This window comes from Giraffa tippelskirchi, chromosome 5 (assembly GCF_054371585.1).
Source record: "Giraffa tippelskirchi isolate mGirTip1 chromosome 5, T2T-mGirTip1v1.2.pri, whole genome shotgun sequence".
NCBI classification, from domain to species: Eukaryota; Metazoa; Chordata; class Mammalia; order Artiodactyla; family Giraffidae; genus Giraffa; species Giraffa tippelskirchi.
Genome location: NC_137279.1, coordinates 99684103 through 99700710, shown reverse-complemented (window position 1 = coordinate 99700710; position 16608 = coordinate 99684103). Strand labels below are relative to the sequence as shown.

General features: G+C 47.4%; 1 long non-coding RNA gene and 2 other non-coding genes across 3 annotated transcripts; 2 read left to right on the top strand and 1 right to left on the bottom strand.

The window, feature by feature from the left end:
• Positions 1-949: 949 nt before the first annotated feature.
• Positions 950-1113, bottom strand: LOC145508161 (U1 spliceosomal RNA). The gene has a single exon (XR_014055415.1). It is a non-coding gene; the product is annotated as a U1 spliceosomal RNA (small nuclear RNA).
• An 8308-nt stretch (positions 1114-9421) lies between these two features.
• Positions 9422-15023, top strand: LOC145507740 (uncharacterized). The gene is made up of 3 exons (XR_014055092.1): positions 9422-10200; positions 11245-11308; positions 12911-15023. It is a non-coding gene; the product is annotated as an uncharacterized LOC145507740 (long non-coding RNA).
• Positions 9634-9797, top strand: LOC145508159 (U1 spliceosomal RNA). Its single transcript, XR_014055414.1, has one exon. It is a non-coding gene; the product is annotated as a U1 spliceosomal RNA (small nuclear RNA).
• Positions 15024-16608: the final 1585 nt, after the last annotated feature.

Sequence of the window (16608 nt, the reverse complement as noted above, 5' to 3'; positions counted from 1 at the left end):
TTTCAGATAGGAAGAAAAGAAAAACTACTTTCGACCGAAAGGGCGGGGGTGGTGGTGGGGGAAACGTTAGGTACGATTTCTACTGCCATTTAAGGAGAAAGGAATGTTAAGGAGGTTTCCTAGTTTGCCAGACTACTGAAGCATGCATGTCAGGTGCACATTTGACGCTGAAACAGAGGTACTGTTTTCTGACTGGGAAAGGTAACGAGAGAAAGCCTGAGAGAAAAGGCGGGGGTGGGGGTGGAGCGAACTGGATCCAGAAATACGAAGAGGCCGCTTGAGGTGGGAAGCGGTGAGTGGGGTGGTATTCAAGCAGCATCTCCAACAATGACAGCTGACCGCGCAAAAAATGAAGCCTCGGAAAGGAGGACACTGGTGGGAAAACGGCTAGCGGCAGCCTCACAAAGCAGGCAGCCGAGAAGTTCGTCACGTGGCACCGGTGGCGGCCTCTCTGGTTGTATCCTGCGCGCCAGAAAGCTTTCCCTAACCCACAAACTGAGGCAACGTTCATGGGCGAGCCTGCCACGAAGTCGGCGATAAACGTACATCAGAAATCCGCACCCACGCGTAACCCGGGCAGGCTCCTGTTGTCGCAGAACCGGAAACAGGCGCGCGTTCCTCAACGGGTGAGACACTGTTCTCGTACTCTCTCTGAAACGTCGACTGCGGCCCTTAAGGGAAACTCTCAGCTCCGGCCTCCCAGTCGTGGTGCGCGGATTAAGGAACTCTCGTATCGTAGACGGGCACCCTACTCAAAAGCATCGAATGTCGCAGCTCGCCGGGCCACGGTCCCCACAGCAGGCCTGCAGCATTCTCGAAACACTGTTTGAACACTCTGGGCGCGTCCAACTTGTCTTTCCAAAAGAGGGACTGCACACACCTGCACAAGGAACGCCTATCGCAGGCTCACCGCAACCCTTTTATCTCTGTTTTTCGACACAGAAAAAACCAGGGGAAAGCGCGAACGCAGTCCCCCACTACCACAAATTATGCAGTCGAGTTTCCCACATTTGGGGAAATCGCAGGGGTCAGCACATCCGGAGTGCAATGGATAAGCCTCGCCCTGGGAAAACCACCTTCGTGATCATGGTATCTCCCCTGCCAGGTAAGTATGAGTTGCGAGCCTGCCACCCCAGCCCAACCTCGTACGCCCTGCACTGTACACACAGGCTCACTTTACTCCCCGCATCCCCGCGCCTTCTTGGACCTTCCACACAGCGGATCCACGCACTTTCAAGCAAGAAGTCCTGGATTCTCTCCCACGCCACGGGAGACTCCATCTCGTGTTTAAGCACCAGATGACGGACCAGCAGCCCCTGCGCTCAGATATCTACATACGACACGCCCCACCCGTGACGTCAACGGCAGCCCGCGCTTCCCTCCAGCCCACGCCCCGCCCTAGGCCCCGCCTCCCTCCTCCCACGCCGTCCGGCCCGGTCAACCTGCCCGCGGGCGCCCTCTGGGGGAGGTGACGTCCGGCTCCGGCTCCTGGTCTCCCATCCCCTAACGTGTTGGGACCCGGCGCGCTCGGCTGCCTGCCTAACTTTTGTCCTGTCCGGCACCGGTCTGGCGGTCGGCTGAAGCCTCTGCACCTTTTTTCAAATAACGGCGTGCGATGCCGAGAACAGAACATTTAGCAGTCCAGGGGAAACCGGTTCCTTTCAAACCCAGTTGTCTTTGTGATGCAGTATTGTGTGTATGCCTAGCAAAACGCATTAAGCGTCGCGACTGGCCGTGAACTTCTATTCTTCAGAATTCAGTTTCACTCATTGAGAATTTCACTTATGTTTAGTTCAAACATTTTTTATTAGTATTCCTAAATACCTTAGTTTATTTAGTAATTGGTGTCTCAGTATCTTATTTTTTTTTTTTGAAACTACCTAGTTAATTAATTTACTTCCACCAGTTAAGTCAGCACAACTCTCGGACTTTACCAAATATCTGGAAAGATCATTTGAAGTAGACATCTCTAAAGTATAATTTTTTTAAAGAGCTTACCCAAAGCTCTTATCTCATTTAGATTTACTTCAAGCTTTCATCACATCAAGTTATTTTCCTTGCAAAAGATATAATAAGGTCTTATTTATTAAACCTAGGTACAATAAAGTTCAAAATTGGGAAAGGAGCATGTCAAGGCTGTAAAATATTGTCTCCCTGCTTATTTAACTCATATCCAGAGTACATCATGCAAAGTGCCAGGCTGGATGCCTCACAAGATGGAGTCAAGATTGCCCAGAGAAACATCAACAACCTCAGATATGCAGATGATACCACTCTAATGGCAGAAAGCAAAGAGGAACTAAAGAGCCTCTTGATGAGGATGAAAGAGGATAGTGACAAAACTGGCTTAAAACTCAACATTCAGAAAACTAAGACCATGGCATCTGGTCCCATCACTTCATGGCATCAATAGAGGAGAAACAGTGGAAACAGTGACAGACTTTATTTTGGGGGGGCTCCAACATCACTGCAGATGGTGACCGCAGCCATGAAGTTAAAAGACGCCTGCTCCTTGGAAGAAAAGCTATGAGCAACCTAGACAGCATGTTAAAAAGCGGAGACGTGACTTTGCCAACAAAGATCCGTCTAGCCAAAGCTATGGTTTTTCCAGTAGTCGTGTATGGATGTGAGAGTTGGACCATCAAGAAAGCTGAGCGCCAAAGAATTGATGCTTTTGAACTGTGGTGTTGGAGGAGACTCTCGAGAGTCCCTTGGACTGCAAGGAGATCCAACCAGTCCATCGTAAAGGAAATCAGTCCCGAATATTCATTGGAAGGACTGATGCTGAAGCTGAAGCTCCAGTACTTTGGCCACCTGATGCGAAGAACTGACTCACTGGAAAAGCCCCTGACGCTGGGAAAGATTGAAGGCAGGAGGAGAAGGGGACGACAGAGGATGAGATGGTTGGATGGCATCACCGACTCAGTGGGCATGAGTTTGAGTAAACTCCCGGAATTGGCGATGGACAGGAAGGCCTGGCGTGCTGCAGTCCATGGGGCTGCAAAGGGTCGGACACGACTGAGAGACTGAACTGAACCAACAAAAATATACACACTCAAGTAGAATGAACTTTACTGCTGACATTAACAAAAATATAGGCTCAATTATAATGGCTTCTTTGCAGGGGCAACCTCCTCTCCCCTGTCAGGTCAACAGTTAAGGAAGCCCTTCCAAAGTTAACCTGGTCCCTTCCCTATCTAGGCCCTTCGACGGCTGTTGTTCTTCTCCTTTTTGCTGCTGCTGCTGCTAAGTCACTTCAGTCGTGTCTGACTCTGTGCGACCCCATAGACGGCAGCCCACCAGGCTCCCCCATCCCTGGGATTCTCCAGGCAAGAACACTGGAGTGGGTTGTTCTCCTTTTTAGCCCTTGTTTAACACTGTTGTGGAATCCGGAGTCGCAAAACACACCTCAGAGGACACTCAAGACAGTGGAGTACAGTTTATTACGCCAGTGAGTCCAAGGGGAATCAGTTCCCAACAAGGACCCTGATGTTTCTGAGAGCCCCGGTTTTATACCCCCCACTATGTGACCGGTTACATGTTAGCAACCTCTTTGTTGTGTATGATTGAGTTTTACAACAGGTAGGTGTTAGGAGAACAAACAATTAAGGTTAAAGCCGGGGTGGGGGTGGGGTGGGGGTCGGGTGGGGGAACAATGGTTATACATCAAGGTGGGGATGTCTCCATGGTTAATCTAACAGGGGCAGCCTGACCTCAACTACAATCTCCCTTTGTCATCTGTAGGGAGGGAAGTCTCCAGGAGACCTGGTTTTCACTAGCAACGGTTTCCTCACTCTTTCGGGCAAGGTTCAGGCGCAGTTCACATCCAGTCTTTAAGATGATAACAGGCTTCAAGATGAAGTCTCTCCTGCTTTCCTCACACTGGCCCAAACATTCCTCCCTCCTGATGCTCATCTTACCTTTAACGATGGGCATCAGTCATGGGTAAGTATTGCACACGGGGACTATGTAACTGCAGCAGGACTGTCAGTCTGGAGGGTACACATCGAGTTATACACTGGAGAATACAAGGCCCCAAAATTAATGATACAATGATTAACAAAATAATTACAAAAAAGATTTTCCACCAATCAACTGTGATCCAAGAAAATACCGATGTCTAAAAAGGAGGATTATCATTAGACATAGCTTTTACCTGGTTTTTCATGTCGTCTAGAATGGCTGACATATTGCCAGATAAATCAGGGATATATACACAACATTCAATTTTAATTATAGCGCGTGTCCCTCCTTGGGCGGCTGTAAGTACGTCTAAAACCATCCGATTTTGAATCGCTGCCTTTCTCATTTGTATTCGTTCTTCATTTAAAGCTTGGCTTGCCTTTGCGTTGTCCGGGAGGGCCTGTTTCGTGAAGTTAGTTACAGCTTTTATTTTAATCATCACAGACCTTGCCCATCCTGCATGTAAATAAGGTAAATTTACTGGGGCTTGTTGTAAGGATGGCTTAACACTTCCATGAGCAAAGGCAAATCCTAATAGCCTTGTGTGCAGATTCAAGCTGCCATTGAGCTAAGAATAACCTGCCCACCAAGGCGACCACGCCTCCCGCAATACAATTATAAGGGACAACTCCATTTAAACATAATGTAGAAGTAGACTCCACTGAGGTAAATCCATGCTGAGGATACAACTATTTGCTGATGATGGTATGTACTTTTGTGGGATGGGAAGAAGCTTACCCCACCAAGACTGAAAAAGCGAACCAAGTGTCCGGATTCTTGCTGAGAGGCATTATTCCTAGGTTTAGGTTTCCTCTGAGCATAGAATCAGATAATGAGCCCACATTTGTGGCTGAATTACTCCAACTGGTCTGCAAAGCAGTAAATATTAAATGGAAACTATATACAGCATATAGGCCACAAAGCTCAAGAATGGTTGAAGTAATGAACCGGACCATCAAGGTGACTTTGGCAAAATGGGTGCAAGAAACTGGCACCCCTCTGGATGGACTTGTTGCCAGTAGTGTTAAAGAGTATCAGAATGACCCCCCCCCCCCGGTTGCACAGGTATTCCCCCTATGAGATAATATTCGGGAGGCCTCACCTACTTATTCAGGAAGTAAAGGGAAATTTATTACAAAGAGGAGGGATGGAGGTGTCGCAGCAACTGGAACAGTTGGGGAAGGTAATCCATGACATCACCATTTATGTTCAAAAAGAAAGAATTCCCTTTTCTTTTGGTACTACTGTACACCCATACTCACCAGGAGATTTAGTATGGGTAAAGGATGGGAGACAGCAGATGTTATCCCCCACATGGAAAGGGCCATACACTATCGTACTAACCACTCCCACTGCAGTTCAAGTTGCAGGTATTACTCCCTAGATTCACCACACCCAGCTCAAGACAGCAGCAGAGGAAAAGGGACCTTCCTTCCTTCCTAACCTGAAGGAACCATTGAAGACCTGTTTAGTTTTCCATCAGCAACCACAGATTCAGGATGGAGCTGCTGTGAATATTTCTGCTGTTCCTGATCGGCACGATGACCCAACCGGGACTGCAAACTCAGGATAATGTGTTCCTGTCCTGGGCCCACTCGTATACAAACTTCCATAATACTTCTGTTAGGTTTGTGGGGCCATGCCTTTGTCAGTAATCGATGGACTCCCCTGGTGGGTGTCTCCCCTATGCAGAGGGGACTTTAGCTCCCTCTGCTCATTTTTGAGACAGCAACGAGAGGTGTTTGCTTCCTTGGTAACTCACAACCTGTTGCTTCTTACTTGGTGTAACCTGGACTTTAACCAAATTGATCAAGGCCGTGGGGTAACATTTGAGGTAAATGCAAGCCTTACAAAAGTAACCAAAGCCTATACCTTTTAGCTAAAAAAATAAAAAGAATGAGAACACAATGGCCGGTAAGAAGGGCCAATCCATCAGGTAATTGGAACAATTTTACAACATATAGGATGAATATTTTTGGATGACCCCAGAAAAAGGTCAAACTATTGTCCCTGCCCCATCTGTTGGGAACAAAGGGAACAAGAAGTTGGGTTTGGTGACCGTCCCATGGATCCAAAAGAATTAAAATATGTGGGATACTTGTCCTCTGAGCAATGTGAACAAATATTAGAGGTCACTTATCGCCCAGATTTACCAGCTCCACTGGCCTGGCTCAGACTGGAAGTACAACCCTGGGATCTGATGGGTGGCCACTAAAGGCACCCAGTAGCTGTGTGGATCGAATTTATGGCCTTCGCTTCCAGTCGGTTGGGTTGGCCGTGGCACATTAGGATTTGCCTTTGCTCATGGAAGTGTTAAGCCATCCTTACAACAAGCCCCAGTAAATTTACCTTATTTACATGCAGGATGGGCAAGGTCTGTGATGATTAAAATAAAAGCTGTAACTAACTTCACGAAACAGGCCCTCCCGGACAACGCAAAGGCAAGCCAAGCTTTAAATGAAGAACGAATACAAATGAGAAAGGCAGCGATTCAAAATCGGATGGTTTTAGACGTACTTACAGCCGCCCAAGGAGGGACACGCGCTATAATTAAAATTGAATGTTGTGTATATATCCCTGATTTATCTGGCAATATGTCAGCCATTCTAGACGACATGAAAAACCAGGTAAAAGCTATGTCTAATGATAATCCTCCTTTTTAGACATCGGTATTTTCTTGGATCACAGTTGATTGGTGGAAAATCTTTTTTGTAATTATTTTGTTAATCATTGTATCATTAATTTTGGGGCCTTGTATTCTCCAGTGTATAACTCGATGTGTACCCTCCAGACTGACAGTCCTGCTGCAGTTACATAGTCCCCGTGTGCAATACTTACCCATGACTGATGCCCATCGTTAAAGGTAAGATGAGCATCAGGAGGGAGGAATGTTTGGGCCAGTGTGAGGAAAGCAGGAGAGACTTCATCTTGAAGCCTGTTATCATCTTAAAGACTGGATGTGAACTGCGCCTGAACCTTGCCCGAAAGAGTGAGGAAACCGTTGCTAGTGAAAACCAGGTCTCCTGGAGACTTCCCTCCCTACAGATGACAAAGGGAGATTGTAGTTGAGGTCAGGCTGCCCCTGTTAGATTAACCATGGAGACATCCCCACCTTGATGTATAACCATTGTTCCCCCACCCGACCCCCACCCCACCCCCACCCCGGCTTTAACCTTAATTGTTTGTTCTCCTAACACCTACCTGTTGTAAAACTCAATCATACACAACAAAGAGGTTGCTAACATGTAACCGGTCACATAGTGGGGGGTATAAAACCGGGGCTCTCAGAAACATCAGGGTCCTTGTTGGGAACTGATTCCCCTTGGACTCACTGGCGTAATAAACTGTACTCCACTGTCTTGAGTGTCCTCTGAGGTGTGTTTTGCGACTCCGGATTCCACAACAGTGTTAAACAAGGGCTAAAAAGGAGAACAACCCACTCCAGTGTTCTTGCCTGGAGAATCCCAGGGATGGGGGAGCCTGGTGGGCTGCCGTCTATGGGGTCGCACAGAGTCAGACACGACTGAAGTGACTTAGCAGCAGCAGCAGCAAAAAGGAGAAGAACAACAGCCGTCGAAGGGCCTAGATAGGGAAGGGACCAGGTTAACTTTGGAAGGGCTTCCTTAACTGTTGACCTGACAGGGGAGAGGAGGTTGCCCCTGCAAAGAAGCCATTATAATTGAGCCTATATTTTTGTTAATGTCAGCAGTAAAGTTCATTCTACTTGAGTGTGTATATTTTTGTTGGTTCAGTTCAGTCTCTCAGTCGTGTCCGACCCTTTGCAGCCCCATGGACTGCAGCACGCCAGGCCTTCCTGTCCATCGCCAATTCCGGGAGTTTACTCAAACTCATGCCCACTGAGTCGGTGATGCCATCCAACCATCTCATCCTCTGTCGTCCCCTTCTCCTCCTGCCTTCAATCTTTCCCAGCGTCAGGGGCTTTTCCAGTGAGTCAGTTCTTCGCATCAGGTGGCCAAAGTACTGGAGCTTCAGCTTCAGCATCAGTCCTTCCAATGAATATTCGGGACTGATTTCCTTTACGATGGACTGGTTGGATCTCCTTGCAGTCCAAGGGACTCTCGAGAGTCTCCTCCAACACCACAGTTCAAAAGCATCAATTCTTTGGCGCTCAGCTTTCTTGATGGTCCAACTCTCACATCCATACACGACTACTGGAAAAACCATAGCTTTGGCTAGACGGATCTTTGTTGGCAAAGTCACGTCTCCGCTTTTTAACATGCTGTCTAGGTTGCTCATAGCTTTTCTTCCAAGGAGCAGGCGTCTTTTAACTTCATGGCTGCGGTCACCATCTGCAGTGATGTTGGAGCCCCCCCAAAATAAAGTCTGTCACTGTTTCCACTGTTTCTCCTCTATTGATGCCATGAAGTGATGGGACCAGATGCCATGGTCTTAGTTTTCTGAATGTTGAGTTTTAAGCCAGTTTTGTCACTATCCTCTTTCATCCTCATCAAGAGGCTCTTTAGTTCCTCTTTGCTTTCTGCCATTAGAGTGGTATCATCTGCATATCTGAGGTTGTTGATGTTTCTCTGGGCAATCTTGACTCCATCTTGTGAGGCATCCAGCCTGGCACTTTGCATGATGTACTCTGGATATGAGTTAAATAAGCAGGGAGACAATATTTTACAGCCTTGACATGCTCCTTTCCCAATTTTGAACTTTATTGTACCTAGGTTTAATAAATAAGACCTTATTATATCTTTTGCAAGGAAAATAACTTGATGTGATGAAAGCTTGAAGTAAATCTAAATGAGATAAGAGCTTTGGGTAAGCTCTTTAAAAAAATTATACTTTAGAGATGTCTACTTCAAATGATCTTTCCAGATATTTGGTAAAGTCCGAGAGTTGTGCTGACTTAACTGGTGGAAGTAAATTAATTAACTAGGTAGTTTCAAAAAAAAAAAATAAGATACTGAGACACCAATTACTAAATAAACTAAGGTATTTAGGAATACTAATAAAAAATGTTTGAACTAAACATAAGTGAAATTCTCAATGAGTGAAACTGAATTCTGAAGAATAGAAGTTCACGGCCAGTCGCGACGCTTAATGCGTTTTGCTAGGCATACACACAATACTGCATCACAAAGACAACTGGGTTTGAAAGGAACCGGTTTCCCCTGGACTGCTAAATGTTCTGTTCTCGGCATCGCACGCCGTTATTTGAAAAAAGGTGCAGAGGCTTCAGCCGACCGCCAGACCGGTGCCGGACAGGACAAAAGTTAGGCAGGCAGCCGAGCGCGCCGGGTCCCAACACGTTAGGGGATGGGAGACCAGGAGCCGGAGCCGGACGTCACCTCCCCCAGAGGGCGCCCGCGGGCAGGTTGACCGGGCCGGACGGCGTGGGAGGAGGGAGGCGGGGCCTAGGGCGGGGCGTGGGCTGGAGGGAAGCGCGGGCTGCCGTTGACGTCACGGGTGGGGCGTGTCGTATGTAGATATCTGAGCGCAGGGGCTGCTGGTCCGTCATCTGGTGCTTAAACACGAGATGGAGTCTCCCGTGGCGTGGGAGAGAATCCAGGACTTCTTGCTTGAAAGTGCGTGGATCCGCTGTGTGGAAGGTCCAAGAAGGCGCGGGGATGCGGGGAGTAAAGTGAGCCTGTGTGTACAGTGCAGGGCGTACGAGGTTGGGCTGGGGTGGCAGGCTCGCAACTCATACTTACCTGGCAGGGGAGATACCATGATCACGAAGGTGGTTTTCCCAGGGCGAGGCTTATCCATTGCACTCCGGATGTGCTGACCCCTGCGATTTCCCCAAATGTGGGAAACTCGACTGCATAATTTGTGGTAGTGGGGGACTGCGTTCGCGCTTTCCCCTGGTTTTTTCTGTGTCGAAAAACAGAGATAAAAGGGTTGCGGTGAGCCTGCGATAGGCGTTCCTTGTGCAGGTGTGTGCAGTCCCTCTTTTGGAAAGACAAGTTGGACGCGCCCAGAGTGTTCAAACAGTGTTTCGAGAATGCTGCAGGCCTGCTGTGGGGACCGTGGCCCGGCGAGCTGCGACATTCGATGCTTTTGAGTAGGGTGCCCGTCTACGATACGAGAGTTCCTTAATCCGCGCACCACGACTGGGAGGCCGGAGCTGAGAGTTTCCCTTAAGGGCCGCAGTCGACGTTTCAGAGAGAGTACGAGAACAGTGTCTCACCCGTTGAGGAACGCGCGCCTGTTTCCGGTTCTGCGACAACAGGAGCCTGCCCGGGTTACGCGTGGGTGCGGATTTCTGATGTACGTTTATCGCCGACTTCGTGGCAGGCTCGCCCATGAACGTTGCCTCAGTTTGTGGGTTAGGGAAAGCTTTCTGGCGCGCAGGATACAACCAGAGAGGCCGCCACCGGTGCCACGTGACGAACTTCTCGGCTGCCTGCTTTGTGAGGCTGCCGCTAGCCGTTTTCCCACCAGTGTCCTCCTTTCCGAGGCTTCATTTTTTGCGCGGTCAGCTGTCATTGTTGGAGATGCTGCTTGAATACCACCCCACTCACCGCTTCCCACCTCAAGCGGCCTCTTCGTATTTCTGGATCCAGTTCGCTCCACCCCCACCCCCGCCTTTTCTCTCAGGCTTTCTCTCGTTACCTTTCCCAGTCAGAAAACAGTACCTCTGTTTCAGCGTCAAATGTGCACCTGACATGCATGCTTCAGTAGTCTGGCAAACTAGGAAACCTCCTTAACATTCCTTTCTCCTTAAATGGCAGTAGAAATCGTACCTAACGTTTCCCCCACCACCACCCCCGCCCTTTCGGTCGAAAGTAGTTTTTCTTTTCTTCCTATCTGAAAACGTTGAACTACAGTCTAGGAGAAAACCCCAGGCCGAGTTGTCGGCAGCTTGTGGGCTATTTGCCAACCCCTTTCTCAGGATGTGTTGTGCTCACTTCTGATTCGCAAAGTCCTCCTGGCAAATAGAAACCACTCGGCCAAACAGAAAAGGCAGGACCATGGCGGGAAGGGCTGTCCTCCCCCTCCTGGCTGCTTCCGGGACGGCACTCGTAGATCCGCTCAGCCCCAAGAAGCCTCTGGGCTCCGAGGAGGTGCTGGGAGTGGGGTGATGCTTAAGGGTGGGTCCAAAGAAAACTAACCAAAAAGCACACAGGATGCAGATCGAGGATCTAGGTCGTTGAAAGTGAAAGTGGAACATCCTCCTCTGTCGCCCCAACAGCGGGAGGATTTCCTTGCTCAAATATGAACTATCTGCACCAAGACCAAGGTTAATTTTTAGTGGCTTACTGATGAGAAAACCGGTTTTTGGAGTTTTTAACAGATTTCCTCACCCTCAAGTTTGTCCACGCTGTTAGGCTCTGGACCCCTGATGGAGGAGTTTCTGACCAGAAGAAGCCGATCAGTAAGTAAGACCGTGAGGAGGACCGGCTTGCACACTGGCTTCCAGGCCTGTCAGACACACGGAGGTTATTAGGAAGACATCGGGGTGGGTCTGCGGTTAGGAACGCAGCTTCTGGGGGGTGGGGGGTGGGGGGTGGGGCCTCGGGCCTCCTTTTCAGTCATGTTGCCACCTGCCTTTTCATGTTGCCTTCCGGTTTGACCTTGGGCCGACTCCCATTTGCTAGGCCAATTTTGCAAGTGTCATATGAAAGTAATCATCATAAAGTACTTCAAAAAGTTGTTGTGTAGATTAAATGGGATAATCAAAAATACACCTGTGGCTTATAGTAAGTATGTCCTGATAGGAAACAATCAAAGATAAGCTTGGAACTCTTCAATAAATTGTCTTTGTGAATGTACCATCCATTCACAAAGTAAATTCGTATTAAAGAATTTTAAAAATGTAATTGGAATTTATAAAGCGTAAGCCCACAAAAGGGACTTGCTTATAGCAGCTTTGTTCATAATAGTCCCCAAATTGAAAACATTTCAAGTGTCCATCATGAGGTGAATAGATAGATATATAGGATTGTGACATACTCATTCAAAGGAATACTACTCTTCCATAAAGCAGTACAAATACCTGATACATGGCAACAGTATGGATTACTCTCAAGCGCGTCATGCTGAGTGAGGAAAAAAGTACATACTCTGTGGTTCCATTTATGTGAATTTCGAGAACTGAAAAATTGATCCACAGAGACAGGAACTAGATCACTGATTACCTGGGTCAGGGAGCGGTAGGGGGATTGACTGCAAAGGGGCACAGAGGACAGTCTGGAGTACTGGAGATATTCTTTTCCCTTGAACAGGATAGTGGTTCCATGGGTACGTTTGTTAGTCGAAAGTCGTCAAACTTGAAATGGATGCATTGTATTATTTTCAAATTATACCTTAAGAAATTTGATTTTTAAAAGTAACGAGAAGAATCACTCCAAAATTTAATGTATTAATTAAATTATTACTAGCCTTAGGGAATCCTTTCAGAAAAGCATCTCTCGTGTAAACAATTTGATTGAAAGTTCAACAATTTCTTCATTTTTCTTCCATTGAATTTATGCACTATTAAGTTGAATGCTTAAAAATAAAAATAGAATCTATAAGAGCTCTATTTTATAAAAGTATGGTGGTGGTTTAGTCACTAAGTCGTGTCCGACTCTTGTGACCCCATGGACTGTAGCCTGCCAGGCTCCTCTGTCCATGGGATTCTCCAGGCAAGAATACTGGAGAGGGTTGCCATTTCCTTCTCCAGGGGATCTTCCCGACCCAGGAATCAAACCTGGGTGTCCTGCATTGCAGGCAGATTCTTTACCAACTCAGCCACGATATATTTTTTTCCTCTCTGTTGATATACCAAGATGACTCCATCAATATGTAACTACCTTAACAGAAGTTATTTTTGAATTTAACATGTCTCAAAATTTTACATATTTGTATTTTCTGCATCATTTGAATTTTATAAACTAAGCATATATATGTTTTGCCAAAACTTAGAATAACAGTAGTTAATTCCGGGGATTGGGACTACGGGTGGCAGCTTATTTTCTTACATATATATATTTAGACAGAGTGCCTGAAGAACTGTGGGCGGAGGTTCGTAACACTGTACAGAAGGCAGTGATCAAAACCATCGCCAAGAAAAGGAAATGCAAAAAGGCAAAATGGTTGTCTGAGGAGGCCTTACAAATAGCTGAGAAAAGAAAGGAAGCGAAAGGCAAAGGAGAAAAGGAAAGATATACCCATCCAAATGCAGAGTTCCAGAGAATAGCAAGGAGAGTTAAGAAAGCCTTCCTCAGTGAACAGCGCAAAGAAATCGAGGAAAACAATAGAATGGGAAAGACCTAGAGATCTCTTCAAGAAAATTAGAGCTACCAAGGGAACATTTCATGCAAAGATGGACACAATAAAGGACAGAAACGGTATGGACCTAACAGAAGCAGAAGATATTAAGAAGAGGTGGCAAGAATACACAGAAGAACTATACAAAAGAGATCTTCATGACCCAGATAACCACGATGGTGTGATCACTGACCTAGAGCCGGACATCCTGGAGTGTGAAGTCAAGTGGGCCTTAGGAAGCATCACTATGAACGAAGCTAGTGGAGGTGATGGAATTCCAGCTGAGCTATTTCAAATCCTAAAAGATGATGCTGTGAAAATGCTACACTCATTATGCTGGCAAATTTGGAAAACTGCAGCCTGGCATGCTGCAGTCCATGGGGTCCCAAAGAGCCAGAAACGACTGAGCGACTTAACTGACAGCAGTGGCCACAGAGCTGGGAAAGGTCTGTTTTCATTCCAATCCCAAAGAAAGGCAATGCCAAAGAGTGTTCAAACTACCGCACGATTGCACTCATCTCACACGCCAGCAAAGTAATGGTGAAAATTCTCCAAGCCAGGCTTCAACAGTACGTGAACCGAGAACTTCCTGATGTGCAAGCTAGATTTAGAAAACGCAGAGGAACCAGAGATCAAATTGCAAACATCCGTTGGATCATCGAAACGGCGAGAGAGTTCCAGAAAAGCATACTTCCGCTTTTTTGACTACACCAAAGCCTTTGACTGTGTGGATCACGACAAACTGTGGAAAATTCTTCAAGAGATGGGAATACCAGACCACCTGACCTGCCTCCTGAGAAATCTGTATGCAGGTCAAGAAGCAACAGTTAGAACCGGATATGGAACAACGGACTGGTTCCAATTTGGGAAAGGAGTACGTCAACGCTGTATATTGTCACCCTGCTTATTTAACTTATATGCAGAGTACATCATGCGAAATGCCAGGCTGGATGAAGCACAAGCTGGAATCAAGATTGCCCAGAGAAATATCAATAACCTCAGATACGCAGGTGACACCACCCTTATGGCAGAAAGCGAAGAAGAACTGAAGAGCCTCTTGGTGAAAGTGAAAGAGGAGAGTGAAAAACTTGGCTTAAAACTCAACATTCAGAAAACGAAGATCACGGCATCTGGTCCCATCACTTGATGGCGAAACAACGGAAACAGTGACAGACTTTATTTTGGGGGGGCTCCAACATCACTGCAGATGGTGACTGCAGCCATGAAATTAAAAGACGCTTGCTCCTTGGAAGAAAAGCTACGGCCAACCTAGACAGCATATTAAAAAAGCAGGGACATTACTTTGCAGTCAAAGGTCCGTCTAGTCAAAGCTGTGGTTTTTCCAGTAGTCGTGTATGGATGTGAGAGTTGGACCATCAAGAAAGCTGAGCGCCAAAGAATTGATGCTTTTGAACTGTGGTATTGGAGGAGACTCTTGAGAGTCCCTTGGACTGCAAGGAGATCCAGCCAGTGCATCGTAAAGGAAATCAGTCCCGAATATTCATTGGAAGGACTGATGCTGAAGCTGAAGCTCCAATACTTTGGCCACCTGATGCGAAGAACTGACTCACTGGAAAAGCCCCTGACGCTGGGAAAGATTGAAGGCAGGAGGAGAAGGGGACGGCAGAGGACGAGATGGTTGGATGGCGTCACCGGCTGGATGGACTTGAGTTTGAGCAAGCTCCGGGAGTTGGTGATGGACAGGGAGGCCTGGCGTGCTGCAGCCCCTGGGGTCGCAAAGAGTTGGACATGACTGAGCGGCTGAACTGAATGCCTGTTACGTGACTCCTCTTGGGTGTTTTTTCAAAAGAAATATACGGACTTAAACTTCTTATCAAGCATTTTTACGGTTTGTGTTCCTCTTTGACTGGTAGGATATCCTGTGGAGCCAGGAAGGCTTCAGTTCAAATTCCTGCTTTCAGATCCCACTCACTGACTGACTTGACAAGTTACTTAACCTTTCTATGTCTCAGGTTTCTCATATGTGAAATGAGGATGATGACATGATACAAGCCTTTTGAAAGGATTAAGTGAGTAAACCCATTTAAAACTTGTAGACCATGCCTGGGCACATGGCACTTTGCGTGTCTTCATTGGGTGTAACCTCTTGCATTTTGGGAGCAACACTGCATAAAGACTGGGTGTGATTTGATTTGTTACTGACACGTTTCAGTGACTATGAACCTTCCTAGAGACGAAAGCAGTGACCTCCTGGGCTGAGAGGATCTGCCAGTTTGTTTACTAGCTCATGTGATCAGCCCATCAAAAGGGGAATAATGGTCCAATTGCTTGCTTCGAGAATGCCGCCCCCCCCCCACAGCCGCCCAATTTTTTTTACGTTTTTACAATGGAAGACATTTCTACACATGACACTGGACCCAGCATTTTAAAAGCTTGGTACATATAATTACATAAAAATTTAAGTTGGAAACACAAGCAGTGAATTTTACTCATATAATATATCTGTATACATTATATGCAGTAACATATGTACATATATATTATATACAGTCAGTTTTATATATGTGTGTGTGTATATATATATATAGTCAGTTACATATGCCCCAAAACTTGTTATGGGAGAAAGTGGACCCTGATCCCATCCCACATTTCTTGTTTTCCAAGAATAAACAGTTTCAGGTCAGGTAACCAACTGTTTGGCTATTTATCTCCTTATCTCTAAATAAATATTGACGCTCCGATTTTCCAGTTTCCCACCCCAGGCCCTGCAGACGGGCCTGCGAAGGGGGAAAGTGGAGTGTGTGCGTTTCCCTGCCCGCCAGTCATCCCCAAGGCAGCCGCCAGGACTTCCACTCGCCTGCGGACTCGCACAGCCCACCTCACCGCTCCGCAGGGAACCCGCCAAGGAAACTTGGTCAGGACAAATGCCAGGCCAGCAGCTTTGCGATTTAGGGTGAACCGGGTTCCCGGACACGTCAGTAAAGGGTGGGAACTGCTCCAGAGTGAGGCGCTCGCTGTGGTCACCCCAACCCAGCGACCGTCCCCGCCGCGGTACCCGCCAGTCCCCTTCTCCCTTCTGGCTCATCCTCGGGTCTCTCCTGCCCTTCCCCTTCCTCGGATCTTTTCACCGGCCTCACACCTTTCTCTTCCCGTCCTCCAAAGACAGCTGCGTCATTGAGTCCTTTGTAACCGCTGAAAGTTCCAAAATACAAGCGTGAGAGAGATGCTCCTTAGCACCGCGAAGAGAACGCTTTAACCAGCTTTTCAAGTCCATCACGGGCCTCATCCGTATTTTTCTCCCGAGCAGTAGAGGACTCAAGTGTTTCCATCCGCTCATGTCGTGGGGTTGTCTTCTCGGTGGAGCGGAGTCTCGGCAGGACGAAGGGGGCCCGGCCGGGGGTGCGGACTCCCAGTGGCTCGTCTCCTCTTCCGCCCTGGAGCAGCCTGGCCGGGCGGCCGTGG